This window comes from Lontra canadensis, unplaced genomic scaffold, assembly GCF_010015895.1.
Source record: "Lontra canadensis isolate GAN:19392208 unplaced genomic scaffold, GSC_riverotter_1.0 scaffold23, whole genome shotgun sequence".
Classification (NCBI taxonomy): Eukaryota; Metazoa; Chordata; class Mammalia; order Carnivora; family Mustelidae; genus Lontra; species Lontra canadensis.
The window spans coordinates 21,003,046-21,018,980 of record NW_022631017.1 but is presented as its reverse complement, the minus strand read 5'-3'; the positions used below and the strand labels follow the sequence as shown (position 1 = coordinate 21,018,980).

The 15,935-nt window shown below is 32.8% G+C and overlaps 1 pseudogene; it reads left to right on the top strand.

Annotated features, from left to right (window-relative positions):
- The first annotated feature begins 5,699 nt into the window (after window positions 1-5,699).
- On the top strand, window positions 5,700-5,784 carry LOC116870610 (annotated as a pseudogene).
- Window positions 5,785-15,935: the final 10,151 nt, after the last annotated feature.

Genomic DNA, 15,935 nt, shown 5'->3' with positions numbered 1-15,935 from the left:
GACATAGGATATATGGAGTTAAAAAAAATCTTTATAGATGCATGGAACTTAATGACTTCTGGTTCTGACACATACTAGCTATTTGATTTTGGACAATTTTCTGGTCTCTCTGATGCTTAATTTTCTTCTATAAATAAGATAATATTTCTCATGCATTGTTGTAAGGATGAAGTACGCTTGCTTGTGGAAAGCACTTGGCTTATTTAGTAGTTACAGCACAACTGTTAATTCATTCTTCCTGTCCTCCTTCCTTTAACAGAATGTTTTGAAAAGGAAGATATTAAGACAATTATTTAGTCAATGAAGAATGTTAGAGATTGTATTTAGTAGAAGCAATCAGCAGACAAAAATGTAGAAAAGGTTAGTATTTTAATATGCCCAGTGATTAATGGATATTATTTTTAATAATTTAGCATTGTCTCTAAGACAGAACTTGGCCATAACAACACAAAATTGTTCCTGTACTTTTCAACATTAACAGATAGTTCATTTATATAAAGGTGCTCTCTAATCAGTATAGAAAATATGATAACAATATTTGGTTTCATGGATATTTTGAGTGCTATAAACTATTCTTTCCAAGAAACATTTCTGTGTTCTTTGAGCCTTCTTTAACAAATCTAGTAAAGAGACCTATTCCTGCTTTTAGCACAAGATATTTCACCATTAAAAGGGCGACCTGCTTTTAATAAATACCAAAGTTATTATTGGCTCTAAATTTTTTCTATGAAATTGAATGATATTTGTGTGTATGGAAGTTCTGAAACCTAATACAGTCTGTAAATGGTTTAAATCTTCTACAGCTCTACAAATGGTGTCAAGAGAACTCAAAATATATTTCAAAATTTGCACATTGTTATAGGATAATTTTCTATTGTTATGCCTTTATTCAGTTAGAAGTGGAAATAATAGCAGAATTTAACTCATGGGCAGTTGGCTAGGCTACCTATATTATAGGTAAGAAAGCTGTTCTCAAAACTCCCATATTTTAGAAGTCTCAGAGTACTGTGGAAAAGAAAATAAACTTAGCATATTTCTTTTAGTAAATTGGTATGATTTCTGGCATCTACTCAAATGAATTTATATTGAATATTATTGAAAGTAATGTCTTAATTTTCAATTTAACTTTCAGTGGTAGAATTACCTTCATCTCTCTTTTCTTTAAAAAGAATTGTTTATACATGGAAGGAAAAATATTGAATCTACCATTGATGTCTTCTTCACACCCCTTTTGGAGAGTCTGATACCAACTTTCCACTAAGTAGATATTGAAATATCCCTGTTCTAGACTCAAAGCCAAGTTCTCTGATTAAGACTATGTGTGTAATGACACAAGCTGAAGTAACCATATTCTTTCTCTTTGGAATGTCAAAGCAGTACATAGGAACCATATTTTTTTTTAAAGATTTTATTTATTTATTTGACAGAGATCACAAGCAGGCAGAGGGACAGGCAGAGAGAGAGGAGGAAGCAGGCTCCCTGCTGAGCAGAGAGCCCAATGAGGGTCTTGATCTCAGGACCCTGGGATCATGACCTGAGCTGAAGGCAGAGGCTTTAAACCACTGAGCCACCCAGGCACCCCCATACGAACCATATTAACTTAGTTATGGGTGCCAGGCATGGAAGTTTACAGAGGGGTGGGGCAGCTACACAAACCATATGAATGCGGTAAAATTAGCTCTGTGAACAGAGAGGCATGAAATAGACGTCCATAGAGATGAAGAGTCATGTGGTCCCAGAAGGAAAGAAATCAAGAAATTAGCATCTTCAGTTCTCAAACAACATTAACAGTCCATCATTTCAGAATCATTTTTGGCTAGCTCAACTTCTCTCCATTTGGATTTCATGATATTTCCTTGTTTTCATACCATAAATCTCATTTACTAAATGTAGCTTGAGAGATTCTTCTTTTCTTATAGTCGTATACCTGAGTAACGTAAAGGCAATCAGTGCCTTCCAATATGAGATCTTCCATTTTTAATATACTATAGTGTCTGCAAAATAAATACTACAGAGAAAAAATATAATTTATATGATTTACATAAGAGTCAAAATTTTATATAAAGCCCTAAGCACACCTAAGATCTAGGGAATTCCCAGAGGTATAAATTATGAGAGTCATGGAAGGGTCAACATATAGTACACTGTTATCATTCCTAGTAAGATAAACACTGTGGCCTTGGGAGAAACGTCAGGGTTCATCCTTCAATTTATTCCACTATAGACAACATGAGGCAGTCCAAGATATATTTAAATTTTGGGGAATCCTCGAACTCTTATGATTGGGTCAGTTCCAATCTTTGGACTCTAACCCGCACTCTAGTTTAAGATATCAAGTGTGCTGTTTCAGAAAAGCAAATAGTGAGCAAAGTATGTAATTATCATAAAAATGAAATTACAAGTTTATTTTTTCAGGATTTTTTTTCTAAAACCAGTACACTAATAAAAAATTTCTTGAGAAACTTCACAAAATAATACAGGCATACAATAATACAAGGCATACAACTCTAGCATCATATATTGCACATTACCAAACATTCATAGATAAATATATTACAATTATTTTGGCTGCTCCACAATCTTCCAGAACTCTGGGGTTCCTCGTCCTTATTTCATCTCCAGATATGACTTAAGCTATTAGAAAAATGTGTACCTTTCACCCATTTGGGAATGAGAGCTTTGTTATGACATTAAAATCACAAAATCACAAGAGGTCTAGTGGTTACTGAAAATTATTGTGATTGCCTTGTAATAGGAGAATTTCCAAACGTCTTCCTTAATGTGGTTGCAATTTTGAATACTTGGTGCAAGAGAGTCAGTGTGGTAAAGACACAAAATACTAAAATTTCTCTACTAGAACAAAGACCTGGAGGAAAAGTCTTGAGTTGTGCAAACGGTTCATCTTGGTCACTGCTTGGAAGATTTATACAAATGTGGAAACACTAAGAAGAGAATATTTTCCTCATCAAATGTAAAATATTAGAAGGAAATTTTGACTGTGTTCTCCAAGAGCAAATATCACTTGTGTGTAAACAATACCAGTCCATTAGAGGGAGCTAAATGCACACAGGGATTGAAGAGATAGCAAAGATTATTAGGAGATTGTAGTCAGGCATATATTTAATTATTTAAATCCCAACCTTGCTCTCCCTCAGAAGGACCCATGGATCTGAAAGAGGTTGGACAGTTGTCACGGAATCCTACTGTCATGCCTTCCTTCATTACTAAACCTCTATTCTTCTCCTTTTCATCCTACTCTTCCTTTTGCTTCTCCTGCTTTTTTGATGCAATTTCTTTCTTATTTCATTTCTTCCTTTTCCTACCAGCTACGTCTAAAAAGGTCTTCCACAGCTGTTATTTACTGCCAGTATTAGTGGTTAGGTCACAGTGTAATTGCTTGTGTGCTCACTGTCTCTATTCCTTTCAATTCCAATTTTAGTTCCCAATTATTACTTTATGTTACAGATTCCATGTATAAAAAGTGCAGGGATGAGAAATGTATCCTAGAGTTACTGACAATTTATGCTCTAAGTCAACCAAAGAATTTTGGGTGAAATCAAGAATAGCATATATCACAAATGTATTCATATTGCTATTCCACTCAAGGCAAATGGCACATAAAAACTTGTAAAGTACTAACTAAATGATATATAAAGTAAAAGATGTCTTGGAGATTCAACACTCTTTAATTTTCTTTTTTTTTTTAAAGATTTATTTATTTATTTGACAGAAATCACAAGGAGGCAGAGAGGCAGGCAGAGAGAGAGGAGGAAGCAGTCTCCCCGCTGAGCAGAGAGCCAGATGCGGCCCTGGGATCATGACCTGAGCCGAAGGCAGAGGCTTTAACCCACTGAGCCACCCAGGTGCCCCCACTCTTTAATTTTCTTAAAGGCAAATAAATATATGCTAGGCTCCTTCAGAGAAAAAAAAAAAAAGGATGACTATGTTAAAATCATTGTTCTACTTAAACAAATCCAAATAATTGATAGAGTAGCCTTTCTTAACAATAGCCTATGAATCAAAGACTCCAAAATAAACAACAAAAACATATCTAATGAAAACCATGCTTTTGAGCATGATGTTGTACTTCAAATTTCACCTATTTTTGTTCTTTCTATCTTCATAGCACTGAAATTTGGAATACAACCACCAAAAGAGATGAAAAGATAGTGCCTGTTCTCAATGTACTGTATATATAAGAATAGGCACTTGTTTTTAAGATAGTTTTTAATAGAAGCTTACATATAAACACACGCGTATCACAAGAATATAGTTTTGGCATCAAAGCAGGTCCTGGATAATGTTAAAGAAGACAGTTATATAGATTTATGTATTGACTAGTATTTTATCATCAGTCTCCTTAAAGCATTCTTTATCCTCCCATCCCCACCCCAGGAGATTGTGTCATTATCAAGGAATTACAAAATCCATAGTGAGAGAAGCACAGCCACTATTGAAAGCATTTATTTGCTACCCTCTGTGGACAATGGCTGAGAATGAACTGTTACATGTATAATTTAAGTAGTTTTTTTTTTATTATTTAAGTAGATTTTAATTGAAGGAATGGAATCCGAGAGTGGCAACAAGCTAGAAGTATCTTTTAATCATCAGAAACAAGGTGAGTTGGTTATCATAATAATCTTCATGGCTAGATCAGTAAGCAGAAAAATTTCAACTACAGGGATTGTTGGCAGTAGTTAATTGATCATATAAATTCTAGGAATAAATATAAAGTCTGTCTTCTGTCATCCAAATGGAGAGTTCTATCCTCTTAATCCAATTTCATGACTTGATCCAGTTTGTAAAGCCAAGAATCCCTTAAAAGATGGGTAGGCCAGATATATTTTAGGAAAAATCCACATTGTGTGTTGTACTCTTCTTTTTTTAAACTTTATTGAGAAGTAATTGACAAATAAAACTTGTATATACTTAAAGTGTACAACATGATGATTTGATATACATATACATTATGAAATGATTACCAAGATTAAAATAATTAAAATATTCATCACATTTCACATAGCTCTGTGTGTGTCTGCATATTTCTGTGTGTGTGTGTGTGTGTGGTGAGAACACTGAAGATCTACTTTTAGAAACTTGCAAGTGTATAATACCATATTATTAACTAAAGCTACCATGCTGTACATTAGCATGCTGTACATTAGGTCCTCCAAATTTATTCTTATAGCTGTAAGTTGTATCTGTTGACATTTCCCCATTTCTCCCTTACTCCAGCCAGGTAACCACCATTTTATTCTCTGTTTTTATGAAACTTAAAAAAATATTTTAGATTCCACTTATAAATGTTACTATGCAGCATTTGTCTTTTTTTGTCTGGCTTATTTCACTTAGCATAATGTCCTCCAGTTTCATTCATGTTGTCACAAATGACAGGATTTCCTATATTGCTCTTGGAAATACTGATTTCATTTCTTTCAGATATATGCCCAGGATTGTGACTGCTGTATCATATGGTAGTTGTATTTTTAATTTTTTGAGGAACCACTGTACTTTTCCATAATGGCATAATGGTACAGATACCAATTTATATCCCCACCAACATGGTAGAAGTGTTCTGTTTTCTCTAATTGCTCACTGACATTTGTTATCTTTGGTAAAAGCCATTTGTAAAAGACATTTGTCTTTCTGGTAAAAGCCATCCTAACTGGTATAGTATCTTTTTGTGGTTTTAATTAGTAATCGCTTCTCGGCCTTTTGGCTAAGATCAAGTGTAGTAATCTTCAGCACCTTCTCATATACTTCTTTGCCATGTGTACATCTTTTTGTAAAAATGTCTATTCAGGCCATTTCCCACTTTTAATTAGATTATTTGGTTTTTTGGTAATTGGGTTGTATGAGCTCTTTACATAATTTGGATACTAAGTCCTTTTCAGATATATGGTTTGCAAGTATTTTCTCCCATTCTGTAGACTGCCTTTTTACTCTGCTGATTATTTTCTTTGCTATGCAGAAGTGTTTCAGTTTGATGTAGACCCACTTATCTATTTTTGCTTTCTTTCCCATGTTTTTGGTGTCAAACTCAAAAAACCATTGCCAAGACCAATGTCAAGTTTACACCCTATTTTCTTCTAGGAGTTTTACAGTTTCAGGTCTTACATTTAAGTCTTTAATCCAAGTTGAGTTAATTCTTTTGAGTGGTATAAGATAAAGATTCAGTTTAATTCTTTTGCATGTGGATAACCAGTTTTCCAAACATCATTTTTTGGAGACTAAACTCTCCTAATTATATGTTCTTGGGGCTTTGTCAAACGTTAGTCAACTATATATGCTTGGATTTATTTCTTAGCTCTCTATTCTGTTCCACTGATTTATGTGCCTATTTTTATGCTAGTACCATACTGTTTTACTTATTCTAACTTTGTTATTTAGTTCGATTGGGAAGTGTGATGTCTCCAGTTTTGTTCTCCTTTCTTAAGATTTCTTTGGCTATTCAGGGTATCTTGTGGTTCCATACAAATTATAAGATACTTTTTTCTATTTTTTTTAAATACTATTAGAATTTTGGTAAGGACTGCAATTGAATCTATAGATCACTTTAGGTAGTATGGACATTTTCACCAAATTAACTCTTCCAATCCAAATCCATCTTTGGCTGGCTTTCTTCCACATGTAAAACAGATTTCAACTTTTTCCTCACTCTTTTTTTTTTCTTTTTCTCATTCTTATTTGGATTCCACTTCCTACCTCTAGCTAAACTCCACTCCTCTTTAAAAGTACACTTAAGTTCTGTCTCTTCCATCAATATCTAACTACTCCAACTCACAATGTCTATGCTTTTCAGAAGCCCTTTTTCCACTTGTATTTTCTGAAGTTGTCCCATGTTTTTCAAATTTGGCCAGGTAGTTAACAAATTGGTAATCTAGAAATTTTTAGAATCCACATGATACATTTATATACTTTCATGGAAATTATTTTTTCTCTAAGACTTTGAGACCATAAAAACAACAGAAAAAAATGGATATACTGTAGACTGCAAAAATCACATGATATTTAAAGATAAACCTGGGATTTTGAAGATATTTTGTTTTACATAGTGGACACTTCTGGTCACATTCCCTGAGATTGTCTCTTCTGTTTCATTTGTAAAAGTTCAATAAACATTTGTTGAATGCTGGGATTATTTTTCCTCTCTTGTTCTTGTCTGCAGGAAGTTCCATTTCTATTCCTTTTTCAACAGTACTCTGGAACCCTAGAATCTCTGCAGGGTTGTAGAATGCTAATATGAGAGGGGTGAAAATAACTGTATCATGAATTATATGAGAAAAAGTAAGAAAATGTCTACTATTGAAACCTCATTAAAAGACCAGGTAAGGGCTTTATATTATGTTGAAGCATATGAAAAATCATATTTGTTGATAAAAGATGCCAATCATTGGTAATTTTATATAGTTCAACCCAATGGTGTTCACTTTACATAATGCCTGAAGTCTGACAGAAATTTTAATAAAAGAAAATAAAGTGTGTCAAGTCTATGAATCTGTCTCACATACACATACACTCAATTTCTTTCATATTTTCTTTCTCTTCTCCTTTTCCTCTATTTTATTTCCGCATTTCAAATTTTCCAGTGTCATCAATCAACCATCAGCCAGTATAAATTGTGGGGTTTCATTTTCCATTCTAATATGCTACTAATGTGCCATCTATGATGACGGAGCTCAAATCTTGGACATCTGCTGGCTGAACACTTTGGCTTACCTTTAACTTAGTTTCAGTGGCACCACAGTTGTTTTCTGACCAAATCCAATTTTGATATCTAGTCCTCTAAGATAACACTATGAATATTACCCCTTCTGTGTAATTAAACAATTGTTTATTAATGTGATTCACATACTGAGGCAAGGCAAGAACTCATGGTGTTACTCATCATGAATCTCCTTACTATAATATATTAAGCTACTTTTCTACATATTTCATATTAAATAAAGAATATCCTCTCAGTTCATTCCACCAACCATTAAAAAAATTAGCTTAAATTTGCTGACAGGCATTTTTTCAAAATATTTAATACTTTTAAGTCCAAGTGAAATGTTTTTATATAGTGTTTCTTCAGCATTTACAGTACACTTGAAAGAGTCTTTCTCAGATAAGGACTATATACTTTTTTCTAATGCAATGTACTCATAATTTTTCAAATTAAGTGCTATCACAACATGCCAAATCATGACCATACTGTTATTTTTAGACTTTTTATCAAGATAGTTATAGATTTATTAAATTACCACAGATTAAAAATTCTTATTGTGCACATTTTTATTAAGTTTGTAATTCAAAACCTTAGCAAAAGGAATCATAAGCTTAAAACTAACCTTAAGGAAATTAGGAAATAGGATGTTTGAATGTAGGTCAGAGTTGTAGGAGGCTCCTCAAATGCTGTTATCTATTTATTCGACAGTATAATAACATATTTAGATAAGGAAAAAAGTTAGATTATTTGATACATTTTATGTCGTGCAAATATAAATTATTATTATTTATCTTAAAAGATGTATGTATATAAAATGATACAATAAATTAGTTCACATAATTATTATTTAAAGAAATAGTATACAACCAAATTTGGGGTGTCAAAACTTACTGAGAGAAGTTCTTTTCTGTCTCTTCCTTTCTTTCTTTCTTCTTTTCTTTTTTCTTTCTTTTTTATCCAATTAAATTTGAAGATCTAGTTAGCTTTATTAAAGAATTCATAAATCAGACATCATCCCACCTAGGAAGCGGAGAGGAGCCCCTGAGAAGTTTCTTTTCTTAAATTTATTTTGGCACTTCCATAATAATCTGAGGTTAGCAAAATTAACATATGTTTTTAGCATTTATCATTTTTGCATGTTTTCCTGGAAAATCATTTGCTGAATTTTAAAACTGTGTGCATTTTACACATTTGGAAACTTGAGTATTTTGTGTGCATAACCAACCCAATTTTTTGTCTTTTTTGGAAACTTGAGTATTTTGTGTGCATAACCAACCCAATTTTTTGTCTTTTTAAGAACTATCTATGTATAAAACAAATTATCTGATTTATCTTAAGATAATATGAATGCCAATCCTAACTGACAATTGACCAGGAAGAAATTAGGTTCTTATTTACTTCCCAAAACCCACCATGACTTTACAATAATTTTAAGTGATCAATGAACATAGGAAAATTTGGTTTGTGAAAAAAATAAGTTTGATACAATGAGGAAAACTTTTGCCTTAAAAAAGTTGATAAAGGGAAGAAAACTGATGTTTAAATTTAATGAAGCCAAATCCTGAGAGAGCATGGTCAGGGGATAAAGATCGAAAGACTCAGCATATAATACCAGGGAGAAAAATGTCTTATTTTAAAAGCCAATTAGCTTCTTTAATTAAATCAACTATTATGCCTGAACATATAGTAAACACTATTTTAATGATGAATAACCTTAGAATATTTAACATAATTTTCTTTTGTTTTAAATATTATTTTAGAGTGTTGTGTACCTTAAGTCACAGAATCTTCACAACATATTTAAGATCTTTGTATGAAGTGGAATGGGTTTTCTAGAGTACTTAATTGTCCATATGTAAAAGAGAACAAAAAGAAAGATAATAAATATCATTCAAACTTTTAATAAATTTCACATAATGAAGTCTGGCTCTGGATAGAACACATATACCTTCATATCTAAGAAGGTTAGAGAGAAGCGATATTATAAATTTTAATATTATTCATCCATTTTTTTTTTATACATTACTTCATTTAATTGAAGTAGAGTAGTGGTTTCTATTACAAGTCTATACATTATCTTTGACTACATTTCAATTCTAATAGTTATTAATTCTTATTAATTTTTACATGATTTATTACATATTATGTATCTCTATTTTGCTTAAAACTTTTCTTCAAACTTTATCCATATGTAGGAATAAATAATTACCTACAGAAAGATTAAATTTTTAAAAAGAACAGAAGAGGGGTGTCTGGGTGGCTCAGCAGGTTAAGCCTCTGCCTTCAACTCAGGTCATGATCTCAGGGTCCTGGAATCAAGCCCCACATCAGGCTCTCTGCTCAGCAGGAAGCCTGCTTCCCCCTCTCTCTCTGCCTGCCTCCCTGCCTACTTGTGTTCTCTCTCTGTCAAATAAAAATACATACATACATACATACATACATACATACATAAAAATAAAAAGAACAGGAGAGATTGTGAGAAATCCAGTTTCAGGAGAGGAACTTCAAAGATAGCATTTTTGTATCATTTTATTACTTCTTTTTTCTAGGATAAGACCAGTTAGTTAATTTAACAATTTCCTGTATCTTTCTCTTATTTTTATTCCTTCTTTTCCTCTGTCTTTATTCATTAATTGTGTTTCTTAGTAACAAGTCTTTGCTGTATAATAATATTCAAGTTTGCTAGAAACTTTGCTATAATTTCCTTGTAATCTGAGAGGACAACCACAGCTGCAATTTTGAGGCAGACAGTGATTCCTGATACTGGCAGTTTTCCTGAAAAGAAAAAGGAAATATAACTACTCCCACAAGTTCACCACAAATAGTAAGCTTGTGGCAAATTCTAAAATTTGCATACAATTATCATTAAGTTGAACAAAAGCATCATTATCCCTAACAATAGCTGTCTTCGGCTGCTAAAAGAAGCAAATTTAGCCATCTCTAGTTGTATAACTTTATGAAGTATATTAATGAGAAGCCTTTAATAGAAATCAAGATTTAAGCCTAGTATTTCTCAAACTGGGGTCTGTGGTTCCCTCAGGGAAATTAAATACATTCTCAGTGCCCATGACAACTCAAGTTTGAGAGCCACTAATTTAAATCCATTAATAAACAATTCTAATATTTACAAGATTTCTTAAAATTATATTCTCTTAAGGACGATTAATATTTAGTATTCTACTATAATACCAACAACATGCTTAGCCAGAATTTAAATGTTAATAATTTAAATGATAAAACCATATGTTCAACATTTTGGGGACTGCTTAAAGTTGTGTTTTAACTTGTGAGTGATTTCTAACAAAGTGGAACAATGAAGTAAAACTAGGTATTTGAGCCAATCTTCTTTATCTTGGAAAACTACTGATCCCAAGTAAAAAAAATACCTAAAGACTAATACACAAGGATAGAAAATACATCACCAAGAAGAATGTGAAAAGTGACACCAGGAGGATGGCAGAATAGGATGTTTTAGCCCATACATCTCATAGAAATACTGAATTAACAATGGTAGATTGACCAAAATAGCTTTATGAGGGATACAGATTTCAGTTAAGAAGTTGCATTACCTTAGATGAGCACAACAAGAATAGCTGAAATGAAATGGGTAAGACGAGCAATTTTACTTTAGCTGCATCAGTTCCTTCCACAAGCCAGCACAGATCAGCACCAAGAAATATCAATTTGATCCAAAATTTCCCCCTTGAGTAAGAGAGTGGAGTGTGCATCCAACATCCCAGGCCTTTCAGTCAACTGGCTCGATACTGTTTTATGTCTTGCCTCACACAGATCACTGACAGACCTGGCAAGATCTAGATGTCTGAGGCAGGAAAAAAAAAAAAGAAGGAAGAAAGAAAGAAAGAAAGAAAGAAAAGGAAAGGGTGGCTTACTGTTACCAGCAGGAATCTGTAAAATTTGGAGAAGATGCACAAACCTAAGACTTTTCCCCCAGTGAGTGAAAGGACTGAAGTGTGAGTATCCATAGAAAAGATCTGAAAGTCTCCCAGAATCTAGCCAGGCTGAGTGATGAAGTATTTTCTTTGTTAAGGCAGCCCTTAAATATAGACAGAGGTGGTTGTTTCTTCATATGCCCAGACACCAACACAAAGCTACAAGGAACATGAAAAATGTGGAAATGTGATACATCCAAAGGAATAAAATAAACCTCCAACAATAAACCTTAATGAAGTGGAAATTTATGAATAACCTGACAAAGAATCCAAAATAATTGCTTTAAAAAAACTCAGTAAAATATAAGAGAACACACACAAATGAAATTAGGAATTGCTAAAACAACAAAATAATAATATCAACAAAGAAATAGAAAACATAAAAAAGAGAAAAATAGACATTATGGAGCTAAAGAATATAATAATCAAAATGAAAAATTCAATAACGTCAATAGTAAGCTAGATGAAGCAGCAGAAGAAAACAAATCAGCTACCTTGAAGACAATTATTTGAAATTACCCAGAGAACAAAAAGAAAGAAAAAAGGTGAAGAAAGCCTACCATGAAGAAATCACTGCATTCATTCTGGGAGTCCCAAAAGAAAAAAGAAAGAATGGGACAGAAAGATTATTTAGTAATAATAGCTGAAAAATTCTCAAATCTGAGGAGGAAAATGGACATCCAGATTAATGAATCCCAAAAGATTCCCAAAAGGGTGAACTCAAATAAATCAACACCAGAACATATAATGAAATTGTCAGAAGTCACAGGTAAAGAGAGAATTTTGAAAGCACAGAAAGAAAAGTAACTCATCACATACAAGGGAACCCCATAAGATTATCAGTGGATTTTAAAACAAAAATTGTACAGAAGGAAATTGGATAACCTATTCTAAGTGCTGAAAAACAAAAACTGCCAAGAACATTATACCAAACAAAACTGTCCCTCAAAAATAAAGGAGAAATAAATATTTCCCCCAAAAAACAAAAGTTGAAGGATTTCATCACCACTAGATGTGCCTTAAGAGAAATGTTAAAGGTAGTTCTCTGAATTGAAATGAAAGAACACTAACAAGCATTATGAAAGTATGAAACTCATGTATAAAAAATAGATATATAAAGAATGCTGTAATCCTGTAATAATGATATGTAAATCACTTTTATTTTAGTATAAAAGTTCAAAAACATATCAATAATAACTATAACAAAAATAATTGTTAAGTGAATACACAATATAAAAGATGTAAGTTGTGACATTAATAACACGGAGTGTGGAGGGTGTAAAAGTGTAGAATTTTTGTATGCAACTGAAGTTAGGTTGTTATCCTTTTCAAATAGACTACTAAAATTATAACATATTCTATGTAAGCTAATGAAAACTGCAAAGAAAATATAGCAGATACACAAAAGAAAAAGGTAGAGGAATCAAAGCATATCACTACAAAAAAATCAATGAAACAAACAAACAAAAAGATGGAAAGAGGAAAATAGGAACAAAAGAACTACAATGCATGGCAAAGAGGAAAAAATTAACAAGGTGGCTAAGTAAATACATACTTATCAATAATTACTTTAAATGCAAATAGTCTAAATTCTTGAGTCAAAACACATAGAGTGGATGAAATGAACAAAAGAACAAGACTCACCATATGCTGTCTACAAGTGATTCACTTTAGATTTAAGGGCATACATAGACTGAAAGTGAAGTGGTGGAAAGAAATATTCCACAAAAATGGTAACTAAGAGAAAATAGGGCTGGCTATACTTATATCACACAAAGGGGACTTGAAATTAAAAAACAGGCAAAATAGACTAAGTAAAAAAACATTAAATAAAACAGGAAGGACATTATATAATGATAAAATGGTCAATTCATTGAGAAAATATAACAATTACAAATACATACGCATAAAACATCAGAACACCTAAGATATAAAGCAAACATTTACAGAATTGAAAGGAGAAACAGACAGCAATTACAGTAACAGTAGGAGACTTTAATACTCCACTTTTACAAATAGACAGAGCATATATAGGATATAGAAAGGACACAACAAAATTCAATAATCAGTATTGTACAACACAATTGATCAAACATACCTAATAGACATGTATAGAACATCCACCCAACCAGCGGCAGAGTAAACATTCCTCTCAAGCACACACGGGATATTTTCCAAGATAGATCACATATTAGATCACAAAATAAGTCTTAACAAATTTTAAAACATTGAAATCACACCAAGTTCCTTTTCTAACACAATGGAATAAAACTAGAAGTCAACAATAGAAGGAAATTGGAAAATTCACATATATGCAGAAATTAACATTCCTAAAAAGTCAACATGTTTTTAATTTCAGTTCAAGAAAGACTTGAGAGTAAAAGAAGGCAATATTCAAAGACTTAATTAGAGAATTTTTTAGAATTGAAGAATAACATTTTCTCAGAATAAAAAAATAAAGTGATTCTCATGCATAATAAAAATAAACCCAAACTATATCAGCTATCCTAAGTTATACTACAGTAATAAATTACTAAAGAATCTTAGTATTTTGTTAAAACAACAGTATAGTTTTTACTCGTGTTATTTATCCATTATAAGCTTACTATGCCTCAGGTTCATGCATGCACTCCTAAATCCTAATAATTAATGGGCATCTCTTCTCTGGGACACTGTGGGTCTTTTTGCACAGGGTAAAGAGAATGGTGGGGAAGCATAAATGGCTCTTAAAGCTTCCACTAGGCTATTATACATGTTACTTCTGTTCCTATTTCACTGGTTGAGATAAGTCACATGGCTAATATTGACACCAATGGAACAAAACTGTATAATCTTCCCACATTAATATTATCTAGCATATTCTCATATAGATCATATTAATTAGTATTGGTAAACAGAAACCACTCTAAATATTTCAAGCAGCAGTATATAATATAGAGAATTATTCACGTTGCTTTAGAAGGGCTAGAACAGCAAAAGGGAAAGTAGTGTTATCTAAGTGTTGCTCTTTTTGTGGCTGTTGGGAAAGCTAACAACACAATCGTATTGCAGGAATCCAACAGTTTACACTCTTATGGGCACTGAAATATCTGGGAGCCATATTCCCACTGTTGCTGCTGTATCCATGCTACCATTGTGGCCTGCTACTCCTACCACTAGAGATCACCTATTGAAGCTGCTAGTCAGCAGAACCAGAAGTCTGAGGTGCTGACATTGATGGAACATTGTTGCTGCCACTGCCAGGAGCAGAAACAGAAGGGAAATCAAAGACAAGGTGGATATCATAAAAGCAACCAGAGAGAAAAGACACACAAGGGACAATTAGATGAAACAGGATTGCTGAGAACCACAATGGAAGCTGGAGACAATGCAGTAACATCTTTAAAGTGCCAAGGAAATATAAATGTTAACTTAAAATTCTACATAGCTAAACTCATTCAAATGCAAAGCTTAAATAATATATTATCAGAAAAACAAAGACTAAGTTAAATTTCAAAGGCCTCACTGAAAGAACCACTACAGAATGAATTTTGGTAAGAAGTAAAATCAGAAGGAAGACTACAAAAGCAATTTGAAAAATATCAGCAAATCTAAACATGATCTAAACATGACTTAATGGTAGATGCAACAATAAAATTCACTATGACTAGGTTAAAAACAAGCTGGAACTAAAATATAAGACAACATATTCAGGAGGTGGGAAGGAATGATGAGGATAATCAAGACTAAAGCACATTAAATTTATTGTATATATAGAAGGATACAGATATCAATTATTTTATAACCAACAGTTAAACTAGTTTTTAAAAATATTAAGAATAACAACTGAAGAACTAAAACTGAATGTACAGTTAACATACAGTTTCAAAATCAACAGAGGAATGGGGTACGTGGGTGGCTCAGTGGGGTAAAGCCTCTGCCTTTGGCTCAGGTCATGATCCCAGGGTCCTGGGATGGAGCCTCACATAGGTTCTCTGCTCAGCAGGGAGCCTGCTTCCCTTACTCTCTCTGCCTGCCTCTCTGCCTACTTGTGATCTCTCTCTCTGTGTCAAATAAATAAGAATTTTTAAAAAAATTAACAGAGGAAGAAAAGTAGGTGGGATTACCATCGAATAGAAATTAGGACAGCAGGAAAAAAGATATAAGTTTAGTTGTGTTTGGCTGTTTATAACCCAGAACAGTGGCTTAAAACAGATTATTTTTCTCACATAACAAGAAAGCAAGAGGTAGGTAGCTGCTAAGTTCTGTTCTAAGGCTAACAATGTCTCTGTTGTTCC